Source organism: Mytilus edulis, chromosome 2, assembly GCF_963676685.1.
Source record: "Mytilus edulis chromosome 2, xbMytEdul2.2, whole genome shotgun sequence".
NCBI lineage: Eukaryota > Metazoa > Mollusca > Bivalvia > Mytilida > Mytilidae > Mytilus > Mytilus edulis.
In genome coordinates, this window is record NC_092345.1 from 37,690,144 (window position 1) to 37,709,443 (window position 19,300).

General features: G+C 31.4%; 1 long non-coding RNA gene across 3 annotated transcripts; it reads right to left on the minus strand.

Moving 5' to 3' along the window:
* Positions 1 to 245: 245 nt before the first annotated feature.
* LOC139512108 (uncharacterized) lies at positions 246 to 18,477 on the minus strand. 3 transcript variants are annotated; one of them, XR_011662159.1, is made up of 4 exons: positions 18,056 to 18,477; positions 2,143 to 2,338; positions 1,187 to 1,427; positions 246 to 699 (listed from the first exon to the last, which is right to left on the minus strand). It is a non-coding gene; the product is annotated as an uncharacterized lncRNA (long non-coding RNA). The 3 variants fall into 3 exon arrangements; XR_011662158.1 differs by having other exon boundaries at positions 254 to 699; positions 2,143 to 2,212; XR_011662160.1 differs by lacking the exon at positions 2,143 to 2,338 and having other exon boundaries at positions 259 to 699.
* Positions 18,478 to 19,300: the final 823 nt, after the last annotated feature.

The following is a 19,300-nucleotide window of genomic DNA, read 5'->3' on the forward strand; positions in this document are numbered from 1 at the left end:
GATTTTTTATTCTTTATGAAAAAAGTAAAATTTAAACATTTACGGGTTGAAATAACTTAAAACAAAATGTGTGACAAGAAAATAAAGGACGCTGAGTGAAGACCAATGAATTACAGGCAACTGACTTAGGACATTTAAATATAATTTCAAATTATCATGTAAAGGTTCTGATCTTGTAATAATTATTTGCAATTTGTCTGGTCTAAGATGAAAGCTATGACATATGGTAAACACTTGTCTGTTGATAAAAACCGTATGTTAATCTCTAAAACCTCGTTTTAATGTTCACGTTGTTTTATTAGATACCAACAATTTCACTTTAAACTCTATGAAATAATTAAATGAACGTCCAAAGTATTCTGAATAATTATAAGTAATTTCTTTCTATATGGATTTTATTAGATTGAACACAGGGAGACATACTTGGCAATAATAATTTTAGTGGCAGGAATCCATTACTCACAAGTTAACGTCAGTAGAAAAAGGTCAAAGAACCAGTTTGATTTTTATCTGAAGTTGTATGACAATGTTGTATTACTCCAGTTAAAGTTTAAATGAACAAACACTTGTAAGAAGTATTCTTCACAGCGTTGTTTCACATCAACATATAATAAGTACACAAATTATTCTGTCAATTCGTCAATGTAACAGCTATCCTTCTCAAACGTTTTTAATGAAACTAAATATTCCTCTTTATTTCTGAAAAAAAAACATCAAATATTAAAAAAAAGTAGGTAAGATGGGAAAGCATTGATCGTTTCTATTAGGATGATTGCTTATTTACAGAAAGGAAGAATTTTGATTTTTTATACGCCATTACCTTTTTGCAAGAGATAGTGTTCAATGTTCGTGAAGTAATCAATAAAAATGTATAATGAAAATACCGAACACCAAAGTCAATTCATGAAAGGGTGACTGACAAAATCAAACAGTTGACTTTTTTAACAGTGATTAACGGGACGCATGTAAAACAACTTTTATATTCCTGACTTGTCACAGGCATTTTCCGAAGAAAATGGTGGGTTAAACCTGGTTAATAGTTGGCTAAACCTACAACTTGTTACATATTTATCTAAAGTTACAATCTCCGAAAGTTTCGTAGTAGATAAAACGTGCATCTGGCATACAACATTTTAAATGGGGCATTTAAAATGAGTATTGTGATGATTAATACGAAACTGATTACCTTTCAGAGCATCTCAGTCAAATCATGTTGGTAGTGTTGGTCGAGTTGCTTAGTCATTTGCTAGCTGTGGAAGGAGCTGGCTTTGTGTGGCTGTTGTTTGGCGGTAGGTGGTATCCTATTAAAGGTCCTTCTGTCGTTTTTTTATATGATCGTTGTGTCTGTTTTTCATCGACTTTGGATGAAGATTGCGCCCTTGGTACCTTATCTGACGTCGTATTCCATTGAAGAAATATGTTGACAACTGAAAAAAAAATCCTGCTTTTTTCATTAAAATTGATGCACAATAAAATTTGTATTGTAGAGTATACTCGTTTTCTTTTAATTTTTTGAGCAGTAAGTTACAATATAATTGTTATTATGAAGTCAAGAAATAAATATAATTTTTCAATAAACTAAAATATCTTGTTGTTTTAATGAAACATATTTTCTTAAATAATCTTTTATAATAAAAAGTACATTTTGATAATGGTTTGTTAAATATATTTTATGTTTGCTTACTTTATTGTGCAAGATAATTGACCCTATGAAAAACCTTCATACTGTTGAAGTGTTATTGATGTTTTATATTAGTTATCAATCACATTTTTCATTCAAATTGCTATAATATTTACCTAAAATATCTTTCTACTTGGATAGTTCAAAATGTAAACAAAGACTGTATATTTGGCAATAATAACAATGGCAAGGATCCATATTTTAACATTGTAGGTCATAACTTAATATATGTTTACATTTGTAATTAATGGTTGATTGACTGATGTACTACAAAAGAGGGCAAAGATACCAAGACATTTAATTGATTTTTGCTTTGCGTCACATCGGCTTCAAAAGAGATACATCGCGGTGACATTTTTTATTAACCAGTCAATGATATTTGTATTTTGTATGTCAACTATTTGACATATAGCACACATCAGTCTGATTTAGGTCAAAATAATGTGTTCAAGAACAGTTACCTTGTAAGCTTGTAAGTAAAAAAGTCAGCTCCGCTTGTTGCTTTAGATAGCAGGCTAAAAATTGAATGATCTAAAAAAAAAAATCAGCAATATATTCACCTATCGCATATTCCACATAGCTTTCATTCACACAACCTTATGGAATATATGTGTCACTGATGGCCACAAATATGTTCCGTGATTTTGACCAAATTACCTGAAATGACATCCCATCAAACATTAAACTTGAGATAATGAACGCTACATGTGCCATTATAAGTAGAGCATTAACTTTTCACAATGTATAGAGAATCGAGAGAGAATAGTAGTTTCCTGATGTTTAAATTCCTTCAATCGATTACGAATTTGCAAAACAAGGTTACAAACAAAACTTAAGAGAATCGTGTGAACAACAAAAGAAGCAAAACCAGGTGTGTCGACGGGTACGCGTTTCCTGTTATACATGCATCACCCACCATGCTAATCCACACTCAATCAAAATATCATAATAGGAAATTGGATAAAAATTGCCAATTGGACACATCTGTTAGATATTTACAACAGCTACATTTTTTTCCTTAATTTTTTTTGGAAAGCGTTGATGATTTTGATGTCGACATACAAGAAAGTTTGTGAGCTATTTAATTTAATTCTTGGAGTTTCAATTATTTAGTCCAAGCATACGTATTATCATACTAATGTACATGCCAGCAGTACATGTTGATTAACTCTTTATCGAGTCCTTCTATATATAACTGTTAAACCGACTTTAAAACAACTTTGCTTGAAGGCAGTGTAACCTTAGTTTCAGTACAATTACATAACTAATTGGTGGTACCGGAAATAACAACTACTGTTAGAAGGTTTTGTTTTTATGATATTAGTCCCTAAAACATATATTTCAGAATGTATGTGTTTGCTACATTTCTTTTTAGCTATCATACCGATGAATAGGCTCGAGTTTCTTATAAAGTAATGGCATTTTCTTCCGTGTCTCTTTTGGTTCGAAGTCAACATGTCGAAGAAACAGTTTAAGTACTTGAACCAAGTCCTTGATATGTACGATTTTTCTAATTCCATTATAAATTTGTAATGTATACAGTCCGCCAAAAGTTAAGCACCACCGAAATATAATTGGCAATATTTTTTGCGAAAAAATATTAATGTTTGGTGTTATGAATTGCTTTCAACATACACTTAGAAAGTTCATTACGACCAAAAAGATTGAACTCCGATAAACCCGTCAAGTAACTTAAAAGTTTGTATTAACTTTTTATTAAAGGGCAACTGCACTTTTACAAATACACTAGTTCCGATACGATTAAATGATCTTCCTACTGTCCCCCGTACAGGGGAAATTTGACCTTCATCACATCATTCAGTAATATGGCAAGACATCAAAAGTTATCTGTGACTAAACGTTGGCATGAAATTGGCATGGTAATGCCGTTTGGAAACTTAGGAGACCATTTCAATGTTGATCACACCATCATTAATAGACTTTTACAGCGTCATGTTGACATAGAAACTGTAAACGATAGACCAAAGTCCGTACGACCCCGTTTAACTACCCGTAGTGATGACAGACTGCTTATCCGTTGTACTAAAGCCAATTCATTAACCTCTGCCCCACAGCTTAGACACCACTGGCCTACGAGTGGTCGTGTTAGTGTTCGAACATTCAATTTTGGTCCGTGTGGACTTCATAGAGGCAACTGAATAGCATGTCATTTTGTCAAAAGACCTGCCCTAACATCCATACACTGTACAGTCTGGTTTCAATAGGGGTAAAGACCATCGACGCTTGAACAAGAGAAGCCGGCAACAAATTCGTTGCTCAGATGAGAGTCGTTTTTTGTTACGACCAGTAGACGGCAAAATACAAATTTTGCGGGAAAATAAAACGGCCTTTGACCTTAACAACATTTGCCCAACGACTGCATTCGGTGCTGGTGGTGTTACAGTATGGGATTGCCTCTTATACCATTGTTAGCTGGGTTTGCATATTCTGCAAGGTAACATAAACGAACAGAAATATACGGATTTGGTGCTTCGAAATATTGTAGTCCCTTATTTTGATAATCACACAATTGCATCAACATGGTCAAGACCCTTGCATATGAACGACAACGCTAGACCACATGTGGGCAAGGATTGTAACCGAGTATAAAGAGCAAGAAGCCATTGACACTATCGTTTTGCATTCCTTGTCTCTATACATAAACCCTATCGAACATGTCTGGGATGCCATTGGTAGAAATCTCAATCGCAGAGTTCCACCTTTCCAAAATCTTGGCGATTTAAGAGTGACATTTGTTTATGAATGGAATAGATTTCCTCATCTAAAGTTCAGAAGGCTTCAGAGTATGAGACGCCGTGTTATGGAACTGTTCCGGAAGAGAGGTTGTTACACATGCTATTGACTCAAATATTGACATTACTATTTACGAGCATACAAAAGGTTGTTTGTAGAAATTTTTATGATATCGGGTGATTAACTGTTGTCAACAACAAATCAAAGTACTGAAGTACTGAACATCAGAGGACCTCAAGTTGTGTTGAATTATTGATAAATGACAGGTGTTTATATTATACCTACCAGACAGATATGTTCACCATACAATATAGTACAAATATAAAATATAATATGCTATCATATCTGAGATACTGACTTGATCTAGGAAACTTAACTTTGTGAATTATCAATGATTACTTGGTCAAATGAGAACTGTTAGATTGGCATTATGACCATATAGTTGCACACATACAAAAATCGTTAGCGTATAACTTATAATAGAGAATCAACATAGCAAACAATTCTTCAAGTAGCTATATAGTCACTCACTGAACTATGAAAAAGAGGTTCAAGACCATCATATCAAAACAGATAAATTGTATTATTGTGGCTAATTAAAAAATAAAGTGGGGAAAAATATATTGTTTTGGCGAAAGAGGTGGCGAAAAAAATAATTGAAACTTTGGGGCTAAAGATACCAGATGAACAGCAAACTCATAAATGGAAAATAAACTTACAATTCCATGACTAAAACTGAAAAAGACATGCATACAAATAAAAGTACACTAGAAACAACATAGAAAACTAATGACTGAGCAACACGAACCCCACCAAAACAGGTGATCTCAGTGCTCCGGATGGGTAAGCAGATCCTGCTCTACAAATGGCATTAATTAACAATGTTTGTACATGTAGTATCCAGGTCTTTTTTCTGAAACATTTAGCTTTTGGATCAATTGCTAATTAAATGGATGTTAACACAGCAAGATTACTATCCCTTATTCTAGATTTTTGTTGCAGTCAACACAAACTCTTTAAATGTTCATAAATAGCTTCACTGAGTTACATTTGTATCTTGGTTTTATTGTAACACAGTCAATCATTTATCCATTATATTTTTTTTTAAATTAGCAGCTATACATGTACATTGTAGGTTCTGTTTTCTAATTAGGTCTTTCCACCTTTCCGTGGAAAGACCTATTGATTTTGTTCTGATTATTATTTTTTTTTTTCTTCCGCCTAATTTTTTTTCTTGCGTAATTTTGTTGTTTCAAAAGATGTCGCTTAGATATTTGGAATATGATATCGTATAGTTTATACGCTTTAAAACTGACAACCGTGCAGTAAGAGTTATCTCCCCAAACACTGTTTTTCTTGTGGCCACTACTCCTTCGCAACCGTAAAATATTACGACAAATTTATTTTACCAAATTGCTCGTTACATCTTCAGGATTCGGAGTGTAGTTTTAACCGAAGCTATCCTGATACTCCATATGAGAGTTATTCCCCCTTATGTATTTGATATAAGTGATTTGCATTTCTAACTGGTAAACCATAAGTGATAGAGACCTAGGGTCTTTTAATTTGAGATCCTTGGTCCAAAAAAATGAAAATTAGGTCAAGGTCAAGGGTCAAGGTCATATTCTAAATTTTTTATTTTGGCTTATTTTTACTTATTTTCAAAACCTTATAACATATCTACATCTTATTTTCACTAAATTGTTAGTTGCGACATGCCGTTACTTATAAATTTTTGTTGAAAGGGTGCGTAAACAATAAATATAGTCCGTTTGATTTCTATAAATCTTCAGAAAATGAATCTTAAAAGTTCATTTTTACAAATAAATATTTTTTTTCTTCATGTATGTTAATGTATGATATATACGAACTCTGACTATGAATAACATAATTTTGAACCAAAAATCAAAAAAGTTACTCATTAGGTCTCTATGTTACTTCTATTGTTTTTAATATCAAATACTCAATGGAGTAAGTATGAGTAGTGTAACAGCCTTCCATTCAAAACAAAAACATAAGACATGTGCTTTAAACCTGTTTCATTGTACCATGTGACTTTACTCATTTGAATATTAAAGGCACTATACATGTTATGAAAAATGACCATCATCTAAGTTTTTTTTATGATTTTATAAATGAACTTACATTTATCTACAAAGATGTTATTAGTGGAAAAAATGTTATAAACATATGTTTTATTTTTTTTTCCTTTCTAAACTTTTTTTGTAACCTTAATTTGATTATAAATTTATACCTTCTGAAAGAAATTAAGCAAGCTTTTCATGCTTTAAGCATGGTGACAGTAGTAACAAAATGGAGAGGCTCTAAAAAGTTTTATTAATAATTATTTACAGAATATATCTGATATTTACCTTTTTCTTGAAAAAAAACCCAGCTAAATTATGACTTTCAAAAATGAAAATAAAATTAGATAACATATAACCCAAAATACCTTTATTATTTAAAGAGGCCTTTTTTAATATTGTTTTTAAATTATGCATTGTCTCCCTTACTTATGAATAAAGAAAGGAATTAACATGCCTCCAAAAATTTCTAAAGAAAAAAAGGATATAATTCTGAAAGTGTTCAACTATTTTCTTGCCGAGTCAAAGCGGGGAGCTCCATTTCATTCATGGCATAATACCACAAAAAGAACTGCCCACTGTTTGAAAGTTAGTGAAAGCTTTATAAAAAAAATGCTTGGTTCAGAAGAAATCTTGAAGTCAAAAAGTGTGTCAACTATAAAGGACAAAATTGATCAGTTTGACAAAGATCTGATAAAAACTACTGTGCATAATTTATTTAGGAAAAATCAATGTGTGACATTAAAAAAATTAAAACAACTTTTGGAAAAAAATCATGAAATTAGTTTATCAAAATACAAGTTATGGAAAACTCTGCATGAGTTAGGCTTTAGATATAAGAGAATGGATAAAAACAGAAAAGGTTTAGTTGAAAGAAAGGACATTGTTAACCAACGCATACAATATCTTAGAACAATTATGAAAAAGCGTGAAGAAGGTTATACTGTTATTTATTTGGATGAAACTTGGGTTGATACCAACCATACAACTTCCCATCAATGGACTAGTTCAGAAGATGCAAAAAAACAGAAAAATACCCCTAGGTAAAGGTCAAAGATTCGTTGTTTTGCATGCTGGGTGTGAAAAGGGTTTTTTAAAGGGATGTGATTTAGTTTTTAAGGGTATCAGTACGGACGGACGAGATTACCATACGGAGATGAACAGCAAAATTTTTGAACAATGGATAGAAAAACAATTAGTTCCAGCTTTGCCAAAAAAAAGTCTAATAGTAATGGACAATGCGTCATATCATAGTGTGCGTGTCGAGGGTACAAAACCTCCCACATCTAATTCCAGAAAAGGTGACATGATTGACTTTTTAAATAAACTTGGTGTTGAATTTGACATGAAAAAAACCAAACCCAAGATATATGAAATTATTAAATCCAAAAAAATTGACCCTGTATACAAGGTTGATGAATTTTTGAAAAAGAAAGGACATGAAGTTCTAAGACTCCCACCATATCACTGCGAGTTTAACCCTATTGAACTTATTTGGGGAAATTTAAAGGGATTTGTTGGTCAGGAAAACTCTACATTTAAACAAAATGATGTGAAATCCCTTATTCAAAAAGGATTTGAACAGATAAATAGTGCAACATGGTTCAATTCATGCAATCATGTAAAAAACAATATTGAACCAAAATATTGGCAAAAGGATGCTATACAGGATGAAATTCAAAAAATAATCATTCATATTGAATCAGACTCTGAAATTGAAAGCGAAAGTGAGAATGATGATTTAAGTGATGGAGATGAGACTGAAGATTATGAATGGCCTTAATAATAAATTTGTTGTGAGTATTTTGTGTTTGGTTTTCCTCAAATTGATCAAAGTAAGCAGATAAAACTTTCCATAAATAACTAACAAATATGTTTTATATCTTTCACAAAATTTTGTTTCTAAACTGAATTTTGCAAAAAAAGTACTTTGAAGTTTTTTTTTAAATGTAATACTAGTAATGTTCAGTGGAAAATATTACTAAGGACTTATGTGAGTCATAGAACAATGAAAAATACAAAATCATTTATACAGAAAGCTCAGTTATCACATGACTTAATTGAATGCTTGTCAGAGTTATTCAAATGAGTAAAGTCACATGGTACAATGAAACAGGTTTAAAGCACATGTCTTATGTTTTTGTTTTGAATGGAAGGCTGTTACACTACTCATACTTACTCCATTGAGTATTTAATATTAAAAACAATAGAAGTAACATAGAGACCTAATGAGTAACTTTTTTGATTTTTGGTTCAAAATTATGTTATTCATAGTCAGAGTTCGTATATATCATACATTAACATACATGAAGAAAAAAAATATTTATTTGTAAAAATGAACTTTTAAGATTCATTTTCTGAAGATTTATAGAAATCAAACGGACTAGGAGTTTTTGCCCATCTTATATTTAGAATTATGCGTAAAGTCATATAACTCATTAACCATACATAATAAAGACCTAGGGTCTTTTGATTTGAGATCCTTGGTTTATGACCTTGAAATTGAGGTCAAGGTCATAGGTAATTTGCACGTTCTAGATTTTGACCTTTGCTTTAAATTCATATTTATATATTATAAAGCCATAGGAACTGACATTTTAGATTGATTTTTAATATTTTGATAATAAAATAGATCTTCACTTGTGGAAAGACCTTCAATTGTTCTTTGAACAATTGGTTTTTAATTATTAAATGGTTCATTGTAAATATTACAATGTATTATATGTAGATAGCCATTTGCTAATGATGGTATTTTTGTTAATTGAATATCACAACATTTGGATAGTTTTTCAACTCTTAGGTTTTTCTGATTGTAAAAATGTTGTATGGTTATAAGCTTTATTTCTTTTTCATCATTTTGTCTAGAGCTGGTGTCTGATTTATACCAGGGTTGGCAAAGTATTACCCGCCCGGGAATTCCCGGGTGGGAAAACCCGGGTTTTCCCGGGCTGGGCAATACACCCAGAAATGGGTAATACTGGGCATTTCTGGGCAATATGATTTTTTAAGCTTATTTTAACACGACTTGGTGTAATGTTATAGTATCACAGCTAAATATATACTTTTTATACAGATAACCATTGAGTCATTTCTAGTAGAATGAAAAATTCAATTTCAGTCGGTTCTTCATTTATTCTATATATATGTAAGCAGAATACAAGATTTGCACATTTAATGATACCTTGTTTATATGTAATTTCCAAGCATTGTTTCAGTAATCCAAAATTTGATAAAAATGCATTTTTTAAGTGAATTGTTATTTTAATTGTTATACATTCATATTGCTAAATAAACAACCTAAAGGGTCATGCCATTAACATTTATAGAATTGAAAGGGCTGATTATTGTTACATGTACATAAACAAATTTGTGTTCTAATCTGAATAATTACTTATTACATTAGTGACAGTACATATACCTTATTTAAATGTATTTTTTTTCTTACTTCAAGAGTTATACATATTTAAAAAAAAAAAAATGTTTTGCTTTATATTTACAGTCAATGACAGTTTAACCAATCTAGACAATTAAAACAAGTTAAAAATGTATATATATCTCAAATGTATTACATTTGTGTTTGATCACTGAATCCTCTATAAAATTTAGACCAGTATTTTATATTACCCAGTATTGCCCAGTATTACCCACTAAAACCCAGTAAAACCCGGGTTTTCCCAGTATTTCCCACTGGGCTGGGCAATACTCATAAAACTGGGTTTTTGCCAACCCTGATTTATACCAATCATACCTCCCTTTTCTTTTTTTATGAATAATGACAACTGTTTGGTTTTAATTTTCATTTATGTAATGTACATGTAACAATATAAAACAGTATATATACATGTATAATCTCATTCCATCATTAATATTGGTCATTGTCGGTATATATTTATCTTTAAGTTTAACAATGTACTGTGAAAGAGCTATCTTTTAACAGATACTTAGTATATAATGGTTATTGTGAAACCACTGATTCAAAGGACAAGTTTCACTTATTGCCCAAAATAGCCTAAACTATAAAACTCCAAAAAGTTCTCAATTTGGTTCGTAATTTGGGTCTATTTCAAAAGTCTTAACACTCAATAAATCAGTTCTTTTCATAAAAGTACATTTTATGTTCCAAATTTGTCAAAATGTGATGATTTTGGGCAATTTTCAGACCTGAAAGCTTTAAGCCTTTAGGAATAAAGATTTGGCCGCTACCTACATGTACCATCCAAAATGTTTTGTAACCAAAAGAATCCAAATCTGATATATATAATTCATCAATATAAAAACGTTTTAGATCTTGGATGGCAGCCAAGTTTAAATATGCCAAAAACAATTAAAGTTTTACCATAGTTATCTGTGGTATAATTTTCACAATTATTCAATGGTTTTGTTGTGTCTGATTTTCGAATAGAAAAATAAAGATGGCAAGACCTGAACGATGCCGCCTAATTTTTTTAAGTAACATATGAACAACAGAGTCAGTGTGGGGCCACTAAGCTAAACTGCCCGCTTTGCACCAGCCAATATAAATGAATGCCTAGGGTGGGAATCGAACCCACATACACCAACTCTGTTGTCCCTATATTTTTTTTAAAAATAAACAAAAAATTGTCAAGAACAAATTTAAAAATATAGCGCTCATAGGTTTGTCTCAATAAAGATTTGCTTAGTTTGCTCATGCAGTATCCCAATATTGCTCTCAATAGTATAAATAGGCTCATGTGTGCTCAAATAACCATTTAGATTAGTCTCAATATTGATATATATCTAACTCAATTGAGTAGATCTAGCTCAAATTTTACTCAACATATAACTGATCATATTTGCTCAATTTAAGATCTCATGGGTGCATTCATAGATGAATTATAGTTAACCCGTACCATTGTTAACTCGTACCAACGTTAACTCATACCACTAAAAAAAAACTCGTACCAATGCAAACTCGTACCAACTTATTTATATATGAAATGGTTCCTAAAATCATCCTCAGCTTAGTCTTTCGTTCGCTATGTTGTCACGGTCTTGTGTGCTATTACTTGCCTGCTTGGCTTTTTATTTATTAGCCATGGCGTTTATTTCATTTTATGAGTTTGACTGTCTATCCGGTAAATTTTTGTTAATTATGGTTCTAATGGTATTGTGAATAGCCAGTAGACGTAATGGTAGTGTTGGCAGCATAATATTTTATGTTTATTTCTATTTATGAGTTACGAGTTTGACAGTCCATCTGTATTGTGAATAATGGTATTGTGAATGGCCAGTTATAGGCTTACAAAGGAATATACATGTAATATTAATTAGCAGGGTAATTAAGAAAATAACGTATTTTTGTCTAAGTTTTCATTAAAATCCAGTATAAAATACCAGTAATTCAACTTTTCATTAAGTTTACAAAGAAAAAACACCATAAAACATTCGTTTTTTTGAAAATATTTTTAATGGTACGACTTCCCAGTGGTACGACTTTTCGTTGGTACGAGTTAACTTTTTTGGTACGAGTTAACATGGTACGAGTTAACTTGCTTCCCTCATAGATAAAGTTAACTGATATTTCTCATCTATAGATATAATTAACTAATCATATTTGCTCAATTCAAGTTCTCATATGCACATATGCATGTATGTGTGAACAAATGTCTAATATAAGTTACTAAAATTTGACATGGATATGGTTACACATTTAAATTAAATAATGCTGTAGAGAATAATAAGCACAAGTATGTCATCAAATTATCATATAATTTTGGCGATACATGTCATATATGGTCAAAATAATACAATACTACAAGCTAAGGAAGACTTAAAAAAACAGGACAGTTAATCTATATTTATATCTCCAAAACTGTAAGGTTTCTCCCAATATATCTATAGTAATTCAGTAAATGTGATTAACCCAAATTCTGACATTTCAGTGTAAAGTAAGACTCTTGATTTTACGAGCAAGAGTCTTTAATATACACTCAAAAAGAGTCCAACTCTATAGGAAGAAGAAAAAGTCTTCTCTGAATATTATATAAACAATAAATTCAACCAATAATTATATATTAGAATTACTTACATAGACAAAGTCATTACAAATTCCGCGTATTTTCCAGTCAAGGGGACATAGTCACATATATACTAATGCAACAAACTAAGTCGGAGAAGGAGCGAAAATCCGAAACAGTATCTTAAAAAACAGAAAATAGTTCCGTGTGTGTGTCCAACTGATCAATCTACTTGTTATTTACGAAGGAAAGAAATTTAACTCAAAAAATTGTTGAGATCTTTATAAAAACAAATTGTTGTTATAAAAAATACACAAATAGTAACCTTATCTTTAAAGGCCTTGCAGGTTCTTGTTACTCCTACCCAATCTGCTGGTATTTTCAAAATGGCTGCGGGGGACGTGACCTGATAATTTATTTTAATATTATGACAGATTAAATTTTCCTGGTTTTGCTACGTTAATATTATAGACAAATATATGCTACAAACGGTTTAAAAAGGTTACTCCAAATCAAATGATTGAAACATAATTACCTTTCTGTGTATAAATGTGTGAATTGATTTCCTCTCGATTTTCTACACACTCGCTCTTGCCCTCTTGCGCACTCGTGGTATTCATCCGCAACAACAATTTTTTGATATTGATGATCGTTTGATTAAAATACAAATATTTCTAACGACAAAACATTTTCATATTATAAATTTTGCATTAAGAAAAATTAAAAAAACTGAGTATCCATTGAAAACATGAATTTAAAAGAAGTGATACGGAATTTTATTCTGCACTATATAGGTCCGCGGGTCTATAATGTCGGTTATTATTCCAAAACTAATTATATATGCATCTCTTTGATCTTTGCGCGAATTGAAAAGTAGGCGATGGCAATACACCCGAGGCCCCTCAGGGGCCTCTGATGTAAAAATCACAGTGGAACTGGAATTCCGTTTCTGGTTTTTGTAATTTACACTATTTCTATGAACGCAAAACTTAAATGCATAGAACCTTTATATATATGTTAATTAAGTTTAAGGTTTGTTATCGGTTTATTTTAGCAAGTTTTCTACATGAATATTTTCTCTTTTTCGAGGAATGATTGATTTTCTAAAAAGGAATAAGTGTCGATGCAATAAAAATAGGTGGTGCTTAACGTTTGTCGGACTGTATATAATCGACAAACATATTTTATTCCGTGCAAACTTTTCGTGCTAATAATATTTAACTTTTGAGTTTTAATGCCGAAGTGTACATACATGTATAGTGACATTAATAAACAATCGACACAGAATCATGAGCACGTGAAACATGAATATGCAATATAGCCATGTTTGTTTTGTTATTGTTTTATTTTTCATGCGTCTCGATCTTTAAATTAAACTTTGTCATAACAGTTGTTTAATGATTTGGTGTAATAAGATATGCTTTTAGAATCAATTGACACTGTTTTACTTCCTCGTGTGTTTAATCTTTTCCTTCATCCCATGTTTCACCTCGCACTTGAATTGTGTGGATGCCAAAGTACCAAAACAAGATGTCTATAGTTGTTAAGGCCGCTGCATACAGAAAAGCTTACATCGAAAAGAGTACGGGAAGACAATAGTTAAATTGCAGTACTTTTGCGGGTTTTTTTTCATATAAGATAAAGAATTTTCTTTTAAAAGTGAGTCTATGTACACGGTCTCTTAGTAAATTTTAGCCTTTCATGTAATTAGATGTATCAAAATCTACCGTAGGAGCATACGTGTATGACTATTTAGCCACTCCACATTGAAAATTGTCAGCTTTACCATATTTGGTTTCATACAATATCTGCAAAAAAAAATTCTATAGAAGAAATGAATAAATTGGTGGATCAAATTAGTTTCGATTTCTGCTCATTTATATTCTAAAATCTATAATCTAAAGGTGTTATTTAGAAAATGTTTTGTGTTGCTTTGTTTTCTTTAATTTTTTCAGTTGTGGACATTGTATTTTTCCGTCATGCTTTTCTCGAGAAAAAAAAATTGTCTGAAAGTTTTAGTTTTACTTGTATCTTTTAATTTCCTTATTCACCATGTTCACCTCGTTATGTCTTGATCTATTTGTGAAATGCGGCGAAATATTACAAAGTTAATTAAAAGGAAGATAACTCCACATTTATCTCTTTGTAATTTCGTTTGTGAGAATAAAGATAATACATCGGCGAAGTAAGATCATGGATTCTATCGGTTACCAAGGTCTTTAAAGTGACCGTAGATGCGACTTAGAAATAATTATTAGTAAATGTAAATTCGCAATGCAAATCGAATCATTTAAGAAAAATTGATAATGAAAGGTGAAATTTCAAATTGAATTTTGAAATAATGGACTGTGCTGAATTGAACCTTGGCAACATGTTCCCAAATCATTTACATGAGAAACTGCGTTATAGATGGAAAGGAAGATTAGATGGATTAATGTTCTAAATTAGTTTATAATAGAGTGACAAAGTTCATCGGTACTGGTGCAGCCTTTAAAATCCGCCCCTGCCATGACCTCTGCTAACAGACAGTCATAACGTGATTTATTGGTGCACTTTTTCTGTTAATCAGCTGGATGTCGTACTGTGGTTAATTAGTTTTATAGACTAGATGTAAATCCAGAAGCCGTTACAGGAGATTATTCTAATAATCCGTTCAAAAAATTATATAATATCATGCAATGATATCCGTAATATGTATTATAATTTTTCGAATAACTTTGATGGTAATTACAAAATTTCAATTCTTGAAATTATCTTTGTTAATCAAAACCAGCAATCATGGTAGGCACATTATCACATATCTATCGAAGTGGTCAACATGGGTAAGTTCTCAGACAAGAAGTATCGAGAGAGATAAAAGGGCTAATTATGAAAGAGCAACCAAAATCAAAGGACTGGTGTACTGAAGATCGGATGACCGCAAGTTCTTGTGGATGGTCCGACAAGCACTTGCCTCACGGAAACAAATCCCACCTCTATACCTGAAAGTGAGGTTAAAGTACAGATATATTGTTTTTATGGGACAAGTTCGTGCATGGATGATAAATAAATGACAGGGAATTCAACCTCATCGTAATGACTATTATATTGTAGTGATACAAATCAGTATACTCTTTTTTATTTTAGTTTCGTGTGTACAATTTGGAGTTTAGTATGGCGTTCATTATCACTGAACTAGTTTATATATTTGTTAAGGGGCCAGCTGAAGGACGCCTCCGGGTGCGGGAATTTCTTGCTGCATATTGAAGACCTGTTGGTGACCTTATGTTATTGTCTGTTCTATGGTCGGGTTGTTGTCTCTTTGACACATTCCCCATTTCCATTCACAATTTTATCTGTTTTATTGTTATATATTATATTAATACTTACATATATTACAGTTGCATGTATATATAATGTACATGCATTTTTATATCATTCTATTATACTATATTAGTAATATTGCAGTGAAAGTGCATGGTGGACACCCTTCTGTAATAATTCAATTTTTCTAATAGAATGGATTTGAGTAGGCATTCGTATTTTCCCGCAAAAAATGTTTAATCATTCATGCAGAGTTATCGTTCCTTGAGATTGCAAACGTTCTTGAGATATTCTTCCGCATGCGTGTGCATAGATATTAATGATTTTTTACTTGTATATACATACAACAAATAGATATAGATCGGTTAAAAACCCAAAACGAATATTACGTAATGGAAATCTAGGAGATAGCAATACACCAGAATGCCCTCACGGTCATCCGCTGTAAAAAAAAAAAAAAAGAAAGAAAAGAATACTAACAAACAAAAGATGAAATCAACATTATCTGAGTGTGCTTTAAGTAAAAATGTCTATAAAAATAGCAAAGATTAAAATATAGAGTTTGTTTTCACATTTCACCCTTATTTGACACTTAGTCAAAAAGAAAAAAAATGTGTCGTTTCATCTTTTGCTCGTGCAATTTCTAATCAGCCTTTTTCAAAATCTTTTGAGTAGCGTTAAATGTATAAAAGATTTGATCGTTAGTTTTCCCGCTTGTATGGTTTTACACTAGTCATTTTTGGGGCCCTTCATATCTTGCTGTTGGGTGTGAGCCAAGGCTCCGTGTTGAAGACTTTGACCTACAATGGTTTACTTTTACAAATTGTGACTTGGATGGATAGTTGTCTCATTGGCACTCATATCACATCTTCTAATATATCGATCTATATAGGAGAAAACAGCAGTATTTTTTCTTCAATGTGCGACACATTCTAAATTTACCACTTCTTATATTTATAGAAAGCTGGACAAAACATGTATGTGTGATATTTTAATTTATTATTCTGTTTTAGGAATTAAAGTCAAATGACATCTTTGAACGAAGTCTGTTTACAGTATCCATAGCCCCCGACATTTTACTTCACATCTATTAAATTGTGGAAGCTTTTTCGAATAATTCTCAAGAAAATATGTCCCTGTGTTTGAGAAAATATATATTGTACATATATACACTGCAGTTGTTCATAAAAACATAAACATATAAATAATACCCTTGTATATATACTACAAGCAAGGTATTCCAACATTGACTTCCTTCACCTGCCTTGGGTACAAAAAAACGTGAGATGTAATACTACAGTCTACTTTCCCTATAACCTTCCGCTAATGAGAAAACATGAATGCGTGAACGGAATATTGTAGACTTGTTTACAGTGCATACGTACTTACTTAACAAAATATCAATATTTTGTAAACTATTGTTAAATCAAGGACACAACGGAACCAGACAACATCTGAGCTATATCACTTAAGGTGAAAGCTATACTGGCTAATAACATTTAATTTAAACTAATTCTAAAACAAATTCTTTGTAAAAAACTTCAAAAATATTTACGTTAGATCACATTTCTTAATGTTGTGTTGGACATTATCTGTAGCAGAAAAAAAAACAAATATTATACAATCATGGTGTTGATTTCAGAAAGATATAAAACTTTTAAAGGCATCGGCACTTTTCAGTTCCTAAATAGAAAAAAAATATTTTAAAACAGTTTTTACTCGAGTTGATCCCAACCTTCGGTAAATATCTTTTCATTATAAAATTTAATATATTAAGTCGGTATAAAAAAAAAAAAAACAATGTAACACGGGCGTAGCAAATATGAGTTCCTTTTTTTAAGATTTTGTTTAAATTTTCTGTAACAAGTCATTTTATTTTTTATTTTATTTTATGTGCTCTTGTTTTTTATAAACAATAACTGTTATTTTATTCTGCAGTCTGCTGCACTTCGACTTATTTTCTTCAAGGTCGAAATTTAAATTTATTACAAAATTTATATTTGCCTGCGTTACATTGATTGCACTATTTTCTTTGAATCAGAAAAATAAGAACAATATGAAATAAGAAAAATTAAATTAAGTCTTACTCTTTCGTTTCTGATGATAGTGTGTGTGTTCATTTTACAAAATGTTTTAGAAAAAAAAAGACATATTAAAACCCTATCAATCTAACCTGTAAAATATATATATTAACAATACAGATAAATATAACTTTACTAAAAATTATTCATGATATTTAAGTCTTTTTATTATACCTTCGTCCTGAATATTCTGAGGCCCAACTCCGGTTGAGGGATTTCCTCGCTGCGTTGAAAACCCATTGGTGGCCTTCAGCTGTTATCCGTTCTTTGGTCGGGTTGTTGTCTCTGACATATTTCCCATTTCCATTCTCAATTTTATGTATGAAATATGTGCCACTGGACGTTATACGAAACTATCAATCAAGCATTTATACACAAATGTACATAAAACAATCATTCATGTCATCACGTCTATTTTGCACTCAAGCATATTTGTATAACATTAAATTTTAGCCATTGAGTCAGTTCCTGGAGCGCATCAACCCCGGGTGCTTAAATCGACACTGAGATATATTAGTTACCAGATTTAAATGATTTCATGTCTGTATAATCTGTACAACCTTGATATAACAATGTTGCACGTATTTCAACTACAGAACATACAGCCCGTAACAGAGTAGTGATCGAATTCGCGTTTCTTTACCGTCAGAATAAGTTACGTTATCGACAAACTTATTTCAGAAGTGACATAATTTAATTTTCTTCATCGACAAAATATTTCATGTCCAACGTGTAAGTTTTCATTGTTCAAGTCGAAGACAAGTTTTTTTAACACAGTAAAACATTTTTTTATAATCAACCTCTGTCATTGGCATTTTCATTTTAACGGTAAAGGATCAAATACGGGATCTCCGAAATTTCTATCATTTGTTACGAAGAAATCATTATTCAATCGAACATATGTCTTTATTCATGACACATATTATGAAATACAAAGGAGTTGAAATGATCAAATACGAGAGAGTTCTTCAATGGGACAGGAATGTTCAATGTTTGATTTATTGGTAATTGTCACAGTGACTAAAAAGAAAATAAAAGCGTTCATATATTCTTTATACCGTCTATAATCTCTATACTTTCGTTTCCATTAAAAGGTAAATACAGCTTACGTTTACATACAACAAGAACGAATTGCACTGTACATGCTGTAGTTTATACATTGTTTCTTTGAAAGTTGTTATAAAGAATTATTTGCATCTCTGTATCCAGGTTCATTTAATTTTAGAAATCACCGATTATTGCCAGTGCGAATCGATTTTATATTTACTACCACAGAAACAATGACTGCGACTCAGATAAATTCATTATGAATTGCATAAATACTCATTGATTGAATGACATTGATCATGACTTTATCGGGGTCGCATCCATCGTTTCTACAATAAACATGACCTCATCGATTTGCTCAATGTAGATATT